General features: G+C 38.2%; 1 long non-coding RNA gene across 1 annotated transcript in view; it reads right to left on the reverse strand.

Annotated features, from left to right (window-relative positions):
• Positions 1-12,771, reverse strand: part of LOC111552376 — a 22,218-nt gene extending 9,447 nt beyond the window's left edge. Inside the window, exon 1 of the long non-coding RNA XR_002734624.1 lies at positions 12,651-12,771. This is a non-coding gene — a long non-coding RNA (uncharacterized LOC111552376). The remainder of the gene's footprint in view (positions 1-12,650) is intronic.
• Positions 12,772-14,471: the final 1,700 nt, after the last annotated feature.

Raw genomic sequence — 14,471 nt, forward strand, 5'->3', positions numbered from 1 at the left:
TTTATTTATTTATTTATTTATTTATTTATTTATTTATTTATTTATTTTAGGTTCGGGGTACATGTGTAGGTTTGTTATGTTGGTAAATTGCGTGTCATAGGGGTTTGGCATACAGATTATTTTGTCACCTAGGTAAAAAGCACAGTACCAATAGGTAGTTTTTGGATCCTCACCTTCCTCCCTCCCTCCACTGTAAAGAAGGCCCCAGTGTCTGTTGTTCCCTTCTTTGTGTCTATGTGTACTCAGTGGTTAGCTCCCACTTATAAATGAGAACATGTGGTATTTGCTTTTCTGTTCCTACATTAGTTTGCTTACGATAATGCCCTCCAGTTTCATCCATGTTACTGCATATGAGATGATTTCATTCTTTTTTACGGCTGCATATATTCCACGGTGTGCATGTGCCACGTTTTCTTTATCCAGTTTATCACTGATGGGCATTTAGGTTTGATCCCATGTCTTTGTTATTGTGAATAGTGCCATGATGAACATACACGTGCATGTATCTTTAAGGTAGAATAATTTATATTTCATTGGGTACATACACAATAATGGGATTGCTTGGCAGAATGGCAATTCTGTTTTAGGTTCTTTGAGAAATTACCAAACTGCTTTCCAAAATGGCTGAACTAATTCACATTCCCATCAGCAGTGTATAAGGGTTCCCTTTTTTCTGCAACCTTACCAACATCTGTTGTTTTTTACTTTTCAGTGATAGCCATTCTGACTGGTGGGAGATGGTATCTCATTGGTTGGTGGGAGATGGTTTTGATTTGCATTTCTGTAATAATTAGCAATGTTGAGCATTTTTTCATATGCTTGTTGGCTCCATGTGTGTCTTCTTTTGAAAAGTGTCTGTTTATGTCCTTTGCTCACTTTTTAATGGTAGTGTTTTTTTTGCTTGTTAATTTGTTTAAGTTCCTCATAGATTCTGGATATTAGACCTTTGTCAGATGCATAGTTTGCAAATATTTTCTTCCTTTCTGTATGTTGTCTGTTTATACTGTTGACAGTTTCTTTTGCTGTGCAGCAGTTCTTTAGTTTAATTAGATACCATTTGTCAATTTTTGTTTTTGTTGCAACTGCTTTTGGCATTTCTGTCATGAAATCTTTGACACGTCCTATGTCCAAAATGGTATTTCCTAGATTATCTTCTAGGATTTTTATAGTTTTGGGTTTTACATTCAAATCTTTAATCCATCTTGAGTTGATTTTTATATATGGTATAAGGAATAGGTTCAGTTTCAATCTTCTGCATATGGCTAGCCAGTTATCCCAGTAGCATTTACCGAATAGGGTGTTGTTTCCCTATTGCTTGTTTTTGTCAGGTTTGTCAAAGATCAGATAGTTGTAAGTGTACTCCCATTATTTCTGGATTCTCTAACCTGTTCCATTTGTCTGTGCCTCTGTTTTCGTACCAGTACCATGATGTTTAAGCTCCTATAGCCTTGTAGTGCAGTTTAAAGTTGGGTAGTGTGATGCCTCCAGCTGTGTTCTTTTCGCTTAGGATTGTTTTGGTTATTTGGACTCTTTTTTGAATATTAGAACTCTTACATCCATATTTTTTGTCTCCAGTTTTCTACTTACATATCTTTGTACTGTGTTTTGGGATAATTTTTTAATCTCAATTTTCAAGCTATTTGATATTTATATTTTTCCATTCTTCTATCTAGTCTATATATTTAATTATTTAAATCAAGAGTTATATTTTAAACTTCTAATTATTTCTAAAATAATTTTACCTTTTTCAATACCATACCTGTTCTATTTTATGGATACAATATTCTCACATCTGTGTGTGTGTGTGTGTGTGTGTGCACGTGGCGTTTGTGTTTTCTGTTTCCTTGATGTAGCAGATATTCATTAGTATCATTTTCTGCATCTTCTTTGGTGAGAGAAAGTTCATATTGCTGAGTCATGTATCACTTCCATCTCTGCTATCATGCCAGTAAGTTTCTATGCTTATTGACCAAGCCGTAGGGTAGCCAGTGAAAAAGGCTAAATGAAATCCACAGGACAGGTTTTCTTCTCCTCACTAGGTAGGATTCTCCTCAGTGGAGAAGCCAGCCCTGTGTGAGAATTCAATGGAACACCAATATTCTCCTACTCTGCCATTCTGAGGAGTCCAGCGATAGGTCTTTTTTCCAGACTTTCGCATAATGAATTCTCTAATCTTTTTTCTTTCCTATCCATGACTAGCTGGCCAAGCCATTAGCTCTTCCCCATGGACTGCAGATTGAAAGCCTTCTCTCTCTCCTTTCAGGGAAAGTGTAGAGCCAGATGCACTATTTAAGTTTGCTCATTGGGTGCACTTGGTTTCTCAAGTTGCCTGCTTGGCCCTCTTCCAAGCGGTACTTTCCTTCTTCTCTCTCTTTCCCTGGCTTTCTGTACTCTTCTAAAGCTTTTTAATAAACGTTCACTCCTGCTTTGAAGCTTGCCTCAGTCTCTAATTCTGCCTTATGCCACTCAGTCGAATTCTGTCTTCTGAGGAGGCAAGAATTGAAGTTGCTATGGACCCGTAGATAGGCCACTGGTAACTTGGTGTAACTCCGATCTCTTCCACCGCTAACATATTTGGTGTCATGACTTGGATACTTTCCTAGTGGAAAGCCGCTGCTGGACCTTCCACCTAGAGGGCAAGTCCGCTTCCTTGTTTTCACGTTGCATGCCACCTGACTTCTTAAACATACATTTCCTGTTATTCATGCACCGTGGTTCTCTGCCTTTGTGCGGCAGCAAAGGTGTGGGCTCCCGTGCGGATATTCTCTGAGGTTTATATCTGTTTCTACCAGCTCAAGTGACCTTTAATCCTTCCTCTGCTTTTTCTTTCAACTAAAATTGGCTCTTAAGAAAAAAAAAAAGACAAAAAAAATGCATAAAATTTTGCTCATTGAACATATTGCTTTTTCTGATTGTCCTTATATTGGGCTACTTACAGTTGGGGCTTTAATATGCAGCAGTTCAATTTTGGCTGGTGTCAGTTACAAACCAGGTTGACATTTTTTTCTTCTTCTTCAATTGACTAGTTATAGGGAACTCCTCATAAGGCCATGTGTATTAGTGTGTGGCGAGTTTGCAATGTAGCAAGAGTATTTTTAAATACGTATTTCCCAAGAGGGAAATAGCTTGCTCTGATAATTTTAGGATTTTCCTAGCAACACTTGCTGGAGTGCCTGTATAGTATCTGCATCTGTAACAATTTAAAAATCATTAGATATACTGGGTCATAAAGCCAGAGCTTCTTGAACTGCAGCCTAGACTGGCTGCAGAGCCTTCTCTTATTCTGGGCCCTACTCAAAACTGGCAGCTTTAACATGTACTCAGTTTGGTAGATGATTGCATTAATGGCCCCACTTAATGGCTGCCATGTATCATACACTTTGACTTGTAACTTTATAGTCCCTTTCTATCTGTTGTTGGGCTTAGCAATGAGTCTTGGATTGGTCAATGGGATAACAGATAACTTGACTGAAGAAGAAGCTGAAAAAGGTGCTGTGTGTTTGTATCTTTTTCCAAATCCTGTACAGTATTAGGTTGCTGAAAGATATGATACCATGTGTGAAAGAGCTGAGTTTTTCCCAGCTGGGACTATCCCAGAATAGTAAGTCCCCAGTTGACTGATATAAAAATAATAAATGACTTTCATTTGAAGCCACTATATTTTGAAGTGGTTTGTTTTATAGCATTATTAAGGTGATAGATAACTGATACAATTGGTAGATGGATAGGAGGAGCACACTCAGATGCCGCATTCATACACATTGCCTTCTGAATGGAAAGACACTACCAAATACTGCCTTTTTCATAGTTGTAGGGTGTTCAAGGCACAGAGTCTTATCTTTCAATTTTGGAGATTTCCTGGCATAACCTCAGAAAACTAGACTCCTGGAACGCTCTCTGAAATGTCTTCCAAATTTTCAATATTGTTAGCTGACACTGCTGGCTCACATCTCCTTTTTACCTTCCAAACTCTATAGGAATACATCTCATTGTCAGATTCTAAATAATATATAAAACCTAAGCTGCAAAAGAGTCTTGCACATGTAATATTGAGCTTTCTAGAGCTTGACATATGGGACCAGAATATAGAATAGAAAGAGCCATGAATAGGTACCAAATACCAACAGACAATATTTATCCATTCATAACCTGCAACTTGAGAAAACACTGCTAGACTGAATCCACCTTTCCAGCCTTAGCATTCACTTTTCTTTATGTGTCCTTTTCCTTGGCCAAACAGAATCATTCTTCTCTGTATGCATATCACACTAAGCAGTTTTCTTTTTTCAGCTCTGCCTATTTAAATCCTGTTTATCTGTCAGGGTTATCTCAAAAATCATTGGCTCTAGTTAGCTTTCATGGATACTGTATTAGTCTGTTCTCACAGTGCTATAAAGACATAATTGAGACTGGGTAATTTGTAAAGAAAAGAGGTTTAAGCAGCTAATGATTCTGCAGGGTGTGCAGGCTTCTGCTTCTAGGGAGGCCTCAGGGAGCTAACAATTATGGCAGAAGGCAAAGGGGAAGCAGGTACATCTTCACATGACTGGCAGGAGAGAGAACAAAGCAGAAAGTGCTACACACTTTCAAACAATCAGATCTTTTGGGAACTCTATCACAAGACAGCACTAGGAGGATTGTGCTAAACCATTAGAAAGAACCCCCATGATTCAATCACTTCCCACCAGGCCCCTCCTCCAACACTGGGGATTACAGTTTGATATGAGATTTGGGTGGGAACACAGAACCAAACCATATCAGATACCTCCAGAAAGAGAGGCTTTTTCTGTCCTTTAAAATTCTTTCATGATTTGTACTTCTTTCACCATACTTCTCTTATTTCACCTGACATTACTGTAATATTTGTACATCTCTGATCACCTTCTTCTATTGTAGAAAGACCTTGGGAATAGGGATAAATTTCTTAATTACCTTTTTATCCCATGTCATGCTAATAAAATGTTTTGGACAATGTGTATTCTCTATAAATATTAGTTGATATGAATTGAAATGTATTCACAGACAATGGTAGGTGTTGTGCTAAATATTGAGATGAATATGGATGGTACTCACTCTCAAGGAGCTTACAGACTGCTCACATTGGACAATATTTCAGCTCTGTACCTTCAAAGAAGACAAAGTTTATAATACTTTGAATGGGACCACAGTTAGTGAGTTGGGTTCTCTCACAGCCTACTGGGACAAGATTTGGCAGGAGAAATGTAGGGAGTAGTAAGGAAACTTATTCTTATAAAGCTCATTTTTAATTAATAAAGGTTTTGCTACAAGAAGTACTTCACCCATAAGAAAGAACTAATATTCACAAAGCTGCTTTATTTCCCAGCCAGTCCTAGCTTAAGCACAGTCAAAAAGAAGCTTTTCGGCTACATTACTTACCATAGAATATACCTTGTCTTCTTAGTCCTTGCAGAACATGCAGCTTCCTGGTTCATGTTATTCTCACGTTCCATGATATGGTAACTTGTGACATCCCTTCCTGCCTTCTCTTTCACCTTCTAAAAGAGGAGGCTACTGATTAATTTTCACTCCAGGTGGGCTATCTTTAATTGAGTTAGCTGTTGACATTCATGGGAATTTTCCTTTGCCATGTTCTATTAATAGGAGAAAATGGGTGGAGAAGAACCTTATGTGCCATATTCTATTCAGATTCTGGTTATGCTTTAGGAAATGGAAGAAGCCAAGAAGGAAAGGAAGAGGTGTAGTCTGTGGTCTCTGAACCCAGCAGACTGTGGATATATAAATTTCTCTACTCTGTAGGCCTGAGTGAGACTGATGTTTTGCAGGCCCACAGAGGATGATCTTCTCTATATGAAAACATAGATGTCAAGTGTTGTATTCAGCCGTGAGAGATGACTGCCCTCTGTTGTTTCAGAATTAAGAAAGTGGAGACTCAAAAAGCTCGGTGCCAATGGAAAAATCAACAAATATAGCTGTCACTGAGGAAAGCAGTGCAGCAAGATTTTGTTTTACCCTTTGCCAACCTCAACTCACCAATGTGCTGGCTACATATGTTTAGAATTAGCAAGTAATGTTTTATCCTTCATTTCCCCATTCCCATCCCCCACTTTTTCAGTTGCTTATCCAAAATGGAACTAAGCTTATAGGCTTCTTGGGGTCACCCACCTCTCAATACAGGTGCAATTGAAACAGCTCCCTCCTAACTTAGCTCTTCCCTGACCACCTTGCTCTCTGACTCTCATTAGGTCTGGAGTGATTTTATTTTCATAGTTCTCTGGAGGGCTAATGAGCTTTTAAGAAACACCTGCAGCAACTCCAGATTCTACACAGTGACTTAAGTTTTCAGAGAATGTTTTAAAGAGTATTTTGTTGGGGGGCAAATTCCTTGCCCAGATAAATGGAATTGCAGCCATGAGAGCAACTTAATCCAACATCCACATTAACTTTTTTTTTTTTTTTCACTGATATGCCCAAACTCTAATGCCTTCATTTCCCCTTCATTTGCAACAGCAAAGCCTCCTTTACCAGAAAAATAAATGTGCAGTTGGCAAGAGCTGAATAGAGGTCTGCTTAAATGATTTTTAATTTATGTTAAAATGCTAAGAGCAGTTTTCCAGGTCCCCATTGAACACCTCACAAAATGAAGTTTTTCAAAGCCTACCTTTAAAAAAGGAACTAAAAAATTTAAAAACATTCTCTTTAATTTTAGCTGCCCCAATTGTATCTTTTATTCCTGCCCTACTGGGATCAAGCAGCTGGTTAGGAGTTTACACTCACTTCGTCTTAGTGCTCTGGTCTGAAAGTTAGAGACCTGTCTTCTATTCCTGCCTCCAAACAAAAAGTTGTATAAGTTTGAGCTTATCATTTGCTCTCTATACTTCCTTCTCTCATAGAATGAACGGTAACTTAAATGTAAAGTATATAAAAAATCAAAACCACTTATGAGAAAATACTTAGCTTTTCTGGATGCTTTTACATTTGTAACATGTATTATTTCTTTTGATTGGCATCTGCTTGGAAAGAAACCACCAAGTAGTTGACCATTCAGTCTTGTCAACTCTTTTTTTTCCATTTTTTATTTTAAATTCAGGGGGTACATGAGCAGGTTTGTTACCTGAGTATATTGCATGATGCTGAGGTTTGGGTACAATTGATCCTGTCACCCAGGTACTGAGCATAGTACCCAATACTTAGTCTTTCAACTCTTGCCCCACTCCCCTCTCCCCATTCTAGTAGTCCCCAGTTTTTGTTGTTGCCATCTTTTTGTCCATCAGTACCCTATGTTTAGCTCTCACTTGTAAGTGAGAACATGCAGTATGTGACTTTCTGTTTCTGTGTTAATTCACTTAGGATAATGAATTCCAGCTGCATCCATGTAGCTGCAAAGGACATGATTTTGTTCTTTTTTATGGCTGTGTAGTATTCTATGGTGTATATATACTAGATTTTAAAAATCCAATCCACTGCTGACGGCCACCTAGGTTGATTCCATGTCTTTGCTATTGTGAATAGTGCCGTGATGAACATGCAAGTGTGTATATCTTTTTGGTAGAAAGATTTATTTTCTTTTGGGTATATATCCAGTAATGGAATTGCTGTGTCAAATCGTAGTTCTGTTTTAAATTCTTTTGAAAAATCTCCAGATTACCTTCCAAAGTGGCTGAACTAATTTATATTCCTACCAATGCCATTAAAAATGGCATTCTGCTCTCAGTTACAAGTCTAGGAAAATGTCTGCAGCTTTTCCTGGTATCTTTCCCTTACAGTATCTCCAAGCCTCTCCCCAAGTTAGCTCCAGGGCCTAGGGGAAACAAAGTGTTCTCCCTTGGCCTAGGTTGCTCAGATCCCCAGTGGAAAGGTGAGTCATGGAGAAAGGCTCTCTGCCTCTCTTACCTACTGGGGATTCACTCATTTTTACCAGTCCGATGCTATCATGGGGGCTCTTTGCCAGTGTTCTCCTCGCCGGGATCTGGGGTGTCCTTCATAATTAATTCTGATGGATTCTTGGTTTTCTTTGTGAATTAAAGCTCACAAAGTTCATCTTTGTGTAGTATCTTGCTATTTTTCAAGTAGCCTAGGTGTGCTAAAAGCCTCTAATCTACCATCTTGGAAAAAAAACCTGTCAACTCTTGAGACTCTTGATTATTGATTATTATGGCCTAATTTTTAAACCAGGTTAACTTTTGTCTGCCACTTAGTATGAATCAAGGTTAAAACTTCAACAATTTTTTTATTGCACAAAGACCTAGTCATGGAGATACACACCAGGAAAAAGTGTTCAAAGAATAAGAATTATCTCAAATGTTCAAACTAGGTCATAAAAGTACTATGAAATAGTTAATTATCTAACGCATTTTTTAGTTAGGTTTCAAAATTTTTCTAGTACTGTGCTAAAGTTCTGAAGGAGATACAAAAGTCACATAAGGCCTTGTCGTTATGTAACTTACAGTTTACTTTTGAGTACAAAATTGTTATGTGTGTATACATGTGTGCATGTGTAGATATAACACAAGTGGCCCATGTTAAATGAGGTATGCTAATTTCAAATGTAAGCAGCTCAGAGAAGGAAGACAGCATTGGAAGTTTAAATGATCATGAAAATTTTAGACTTTGGATGGATGACGGAGGAGAGAAAGGGAATTCTAGAATGTGAAAACAATATGAAAGGAAGGAACTCTATGACCTACTTGTCAACTCAGTAGGAGGCATGCTCACCTAGATGGCTCAGATTTAAAAATCAAGCCAAATTGAACGTACTAGCTTTTTCCTGAAACTCTCTTCTTCTATGTTTCATAATTCAGCAGGACCCTAGTATTTACCTAATTTGTTAGCCTGCCCAGCTAGGAGTCATCCTAAACTCTCCCATTCCTACTACTTCTATTCTGTCATTCTTTCTCTGTTCTGGGGCTGCTTTTTGAGAGCTCCCAGGATACTCATTTCCTCAAGGGCTGGAATAAGCTCAAGATTGTTACTGACCCCACCTCCTACTGATTTAAATTCTTCTCTCTTATTATCTCCCTTTCAGAGGCTTTGCCCTTGAATTTCTCATCTTGGGCTAATGTTTTCAAATTCGTTAATTGATTTAGATTGACTACCCAACTCTAATCAGGCACTTCCTTGAGTTAAAACTTCTAGTTTAATTTCCTAGTTTCCTCACAAGACAGTTCATCTCTGTTCAGCCAGAATAGCTAGGATACCAGAAACTGGTTAGTCTCGGTTTCTTAATCCTCTCTTGTTTATTCCTACTCTGTCTGCCTTAGTTTAGGGGTTCATAATCTTTTGCCTGATGTGGTAGTTTGAGCTAATATGTTCAACAAGTGTTCATTCTCTCTTTCCTCACCCTATGGGTAGAGAATCCTACTGTGTCCTATAGACACTGAGCTTGGCCATGAGACTGGCTGGTGGCAGGTGGATAGAAGGGATACTATGCTAGCTCTGAGTAGAGGCTTTAGGAGATATTGCCTGTTTCTTCCCACTCCACTACCTCCCTGCACTCCTGCCATCCACCAGTAGAAGAACAGAGAAGACACTGCTCCTTCATCATGAATTTTGAAATGGAAAACCCATGGAGCACACAGGAGTCTGCCTATGTAGTGTGGCACCAAGCCAAGCCTGGCCCAACCCAGCCAAGCTAAAACCGACCATGACTGACCCACAGACCTGTCAGTAAGAAGCAAATGTTTGCTGTTGTAAACCACTAAGATTTTGAATTGTTTAATAAAATCTGACTATATTCCTGAAATTTTATAAAACTTCATACCTCATCTTCCCAGTCTTACCTTCCTCCCATCTACCCTTCACATTAGATTAAATACAAATTCTTCAATAGCTCCAATAGCTCCAATGTCCCACAGGATAAAAATCCAAAATGGAATAAGAGACCCTTACTTGCCCACTCTCACCTCCATTTCTGTCTTGCATTTTCAGCTCTAGTTATACCTACCTACCTACCTAATGTTCCTGTAATTCACAATGCTTTCTCTCAGTGTCCTCTTCTGCAAATGCAGTCAACTGTTTCAAATACCTTTGCCCAGACCCCCTCCCTCTCCCACCTGATGGATGGGCTGATGAAGGGCTGATGAAGCCCTTTCCCCTGCAAAAGTTACAAGATTTAAGTGTTGCCACTTCTGGAGGGCCTTCCCCCACTCCCCTAAACTCTCAAAACTATTTGCCTAATTCCAAGAGAGCAGACTTTGTTTTGAAATAGATTATTTTTATACCTCCTTTTCAAAAAAGCTTGATTGTGAACTATTTCCTGATAGCAAGTTGGTCTTTTCATCTTTTTATTCTCAGGACTTAACATTTGTTTCATGCATATTTTAGATACTCAATAAATGATGCTGTGGATATTTAGCTGATTTTGAAATTTAATCTGCTTAATGTTCTTCTACCTGGTTGAACCACTTTCACTTAAGATACACATACCATGAATTTAGATTACCTTCTCTGTCACCAAGGTGTTACTTCTGGAACTATACTTGAAACATTAAGTGGACACAACCATGTAAGCAATGCCCTGATCAACAAATAAAGCATTCCCAGCATCCTTCTTCTCTTACCAGTCGCTACAAACACTTCCCAGAGAATAAGTATTTTTCTGACTTCTGTCACCATAGATCAGCTTTGCCTATTTTAAAACAGTATGTAAATGAAAATAGAGGGTATGCCCACTTTCATGCCTGGCTTTTTTCTTACTCAACATTGTAATTTGTGAGATTTATTCAAATTATTGTGTATAGCAGTAGATCATTTTTATTGCTCTACAGTACTCCCTAGTATAAATATATCATAATTTTTCCATTACACTGTTACTAGTTATTTAGGTTGTTGCCAGTTTTGGGCTCTTATGAATAAAGGTCTCACAAACACATTTTTATACATGTCTTTTGGTGCACATATGTGAATTTCTGCTGAATAAAAACCTAGGAGTTGAATTTATGGTTCATAGGGCATTTTATGTGTTCACCTATGGTAGATACTTCTAGACTTTTCTCCAAAGTGACTGTACCAAGAGTTCCTCTTGTTTTATATACTTGCCAGCTCCTTGTCTTGTCAGTCTTGTTACTTGTAATCATTTGGGTGGACATGTCGTGTCATTAATTTGCATTTCCCTGATGACTAATGACATTGAGCACTTAAAAGAATATGTGGCTTTTTCCTTTTTTTTTTTTTTAACCATTTTGATATCTTCTTTTGTGAAATCTCATTTTTCTTTGGGTGATCATTTTCTTATTTGTTTATATGAATTCTCTGAAACCAATTTGTTGGTATTTTGGTATACCATTTTTTTTTTGCTTCTACCTTCCCAAGACAGATTGGTCTGTAATTTTCCTTTTTTATTATATCCATGTCAGCTTTTAGTGAAGGATATCCTGGTCTCATAAAATGAGTTGGAAAGTGTTCTCTCTTTTTATATTCTTTGGAAAGTTTAATGTAAGGGTGGTGTTATTTCTAATTTCTTCTCTAGGAGTCAGTGAACATAGTACACGAGCAGATGAGCCCTGGAATCAGAGTGTGCGGACTGAATCCTCACTTGGCTACTTTCTTATCATGTCAACCTTGGGAAAGATACACAATCTATTTCTGCCTCAGCTATCTCATCTATAAAATGGGGATAATAAAAATATTTACTTTCTGAAATCTTTGTCAGGATCTTTGAGTCACATGTAGAATTCTCACTACCATTTCTGGCACACAATAGGAGTTCAATAATTATTATTTATCCATCTATTCAATATTTTTGCATACAGTGCAGTCTTACTGAAGCTGAAGCCATGTCCTTCTTACGGTGTTGGTTCAACAATAAGCATTCCATGGGTTGAGGAAGTAAGTGGAACCTTTCAAAGCAATGCCAAAATCAAATTCTTCTTTATACTTGGCCTTTCCTCAGGGATATTTTTTTTCTTTTCCTTTTTCTCTATTTTGTGAAATGTCAGGGAAGAGACATAAGAAGCTTTCTGTGGAAATAGTACCCAGAGAAAGACATGGATCTTAGTCATGGTACTTTTTTTGGGGTTTTGGCAATGTCCTAGGTGGGTGTGGGTCCACATGGCAAATATTCCAGTGGTTAGAGGGGAGTTTAGACTTCTGATTTTTACTGCCTGGTAACTAACCTCAGAGATCTTTGGTTTTTCTTTTTAACAAAAGGAAGTCCAGTCTTCCCAGGGTGCGGTTTGAATTCCTGATTTGGTGGTTGTTCCGGGCTCTGAAAATTCTATGCAGTTTTAAAACAATAATAGTTATTGCTATGCAAATGTCCCCCCCCCCCCCATTTTAGCCTTTGTGTCATTAAAATGCCACTCAAGTGGAATGTTTGTTTTCAACTGGCTTATATCTCAGATTTAGGATATGTGGATCTCTGATGAACTCTGAAACAATTAATACTACATCTTCATCAGAAAAGCCACAGAAATTAGGGTTAAACAGGTCTTCTTGTGGTTTTCTCTTATCTTTTTCCAGCTTTTCTGGTTTCTCTGTCTGTTCTCCCTATGTCTTCTCTCAGTCTGCTATTTTGAGTTTGAAATGAATTATCCCTTCCAGACCTCCCCTATCTATCCCCACCCCAACATATGCACATTCCTCCTCTTGCACAGTTCCTGACCTATAGTCCTTCATATAAGCCAGGAAAAAATAGAAAGATAACAACACTTCTGTGGATTCGCGTAGCTCACATGTGTCTGGTCTCCTGAGGAGAAATTGCTCCACTCAATAAATCCCATGATCCAGCCACAGAAATCTTTGCCATTTCAAAGAATAATTTTCATGATTCTGTGCTTTTGCTTAACCTCAGTTGTTCAAAATTCTAATCATCTTCATAGGACATTCATCAAATGTCACCTTATTTGTGATGTCATTCTGATGTCAGAATGGGATTTTTCCTTTGGGTTCTTTTTGCATTTTGTTTATGCCCCTATTGTAATATTCCTATCAAATCCCAATTCAAAATCCTGGGTGTGCAAGCAATGTGATTTTGTTTTTCTGTCACTAATTTGTATCTTTTGTGGTTAAATCATAGATATTTCCTTCCTCCACTTCCAGGGATTTCATCTAAGTATGGATGTGGTAGACACAGAATCAATAGCCCCAATTCTTCACCTTTCTCTTTACTGAATAACTTTGGACAAGGCTATTCTGAACTCTTGACTCCAGATTCAGCCACAGGACTTAGCGGGATATTAGCAAGCATATATGCCAATGGGATATTAGCAGGTATAATGTGATTAGAGGTTTGAAACCTATGCAGATTTGGATATGCCGACCTTTGTACCTTCACTGGCACCATAAGAGAAACAAGCCTCAACTAGTCCACCAGTCCTAGAAAATGGGTGAGAGACATGTCCAGCAGAATTTACCCCCCATCACATCAGCCTAGATCAGCTAACTCCCAGCAAACCTGCAGACACATTTGCTAAATAGCTATTATTTTAAGACACTGAGTTTGGGATAGTTTGTTAATGCAGCATTTTTCTAGCAAGAGCTAGCATCTAACATGTGTAGATTTGGGGCAAGGTAATAGTATTTTAATAAGACTTTTATATTGTTTGATACATCTTTGTTCCATCTTCTTTTTGCTCATCAATCCACTGAATTAGCTGTTATGTTTTTCTTATATTGACCAATAGGTCTTTAGCTCTCACTTCTCTCTTTCAGCAACTTCTGTTATTTTCACATGCCTCACTGGAGCATGGAACACTCAGGCTGTCTGGGACCGGTCTGTTATAACTTAGTTACCCCGCCCTCTGAAGACCCTATCAGCTCCCTGGGATTCACATGAGAACTGAGACATAGCTTCCTCCATATTTAAGCTGATTGAGTATCTGAGGTGTCCATTGTTTTCTCTCCCTTTCCTAAGAGTCAGCCCAGGGCAGTTATGGATAGAGGGTAATAAATAAGGCCCCTTATCAGAGAAACCACCTAAGTGTAGATTTTTATCACTTCTTCAACTCTTTTCCGTCCCAGCCCTCAAACCCTTTATCTTTTTTGGGGGCAGGAAAACTAATTCTAACTGATTATGTATTATTTAGAATCTGTTGTTTATGATGCAAAATTTGGGCCTCAAGTCCTTCAGAGCTTTGACTTAGAAGTCTAGAATTTGGCCCCTTTTTTGATACAATTAATATGGTAAAGTCTTGTTGCCTGAATGGGGGTAGGTTATATGGGGTAAAAGAATTCTTGGACAAAAACAAAGCATATGTTAATATTGAAAAATAATTCTGTCACACATTCTATTGCCAACAAGAAGTAGAATCACTAATGACTTATGCCTTCAATTCAGGCCTCTGTCCTGAATTTGCGACTTATGTGTCAAATGTTTACTTAAGACCTCCTCTTGGATGTCCTGCAGAGATCTCAAGGTCAATATGTCTAAAATGGAACACATCCTTTTGCCTTAATCTAACCATTCTCCAGGATTCCTTATCTCAATAGCTGGTATTATCATCCACGCAATTGTCTGGAAAGACCTCTGGGAAACCTCCCTGACTTGTACCTTT

Source organism: Piliocolobus tephrosceles, chromosome 3 (genome assembly GCF_002776525.5).
Source record: "Piliocolobus tephrosceles isolate RC106 chromosome 3, ASM277652v3, whole genome shotgun sequence".
Lineage (NCBI taxonomy): Eukaryota > Metazoa > Chordata > Mammalia > Primates > Cercopithecidae > Piliocolobus > Piliocolobus tephrosceles.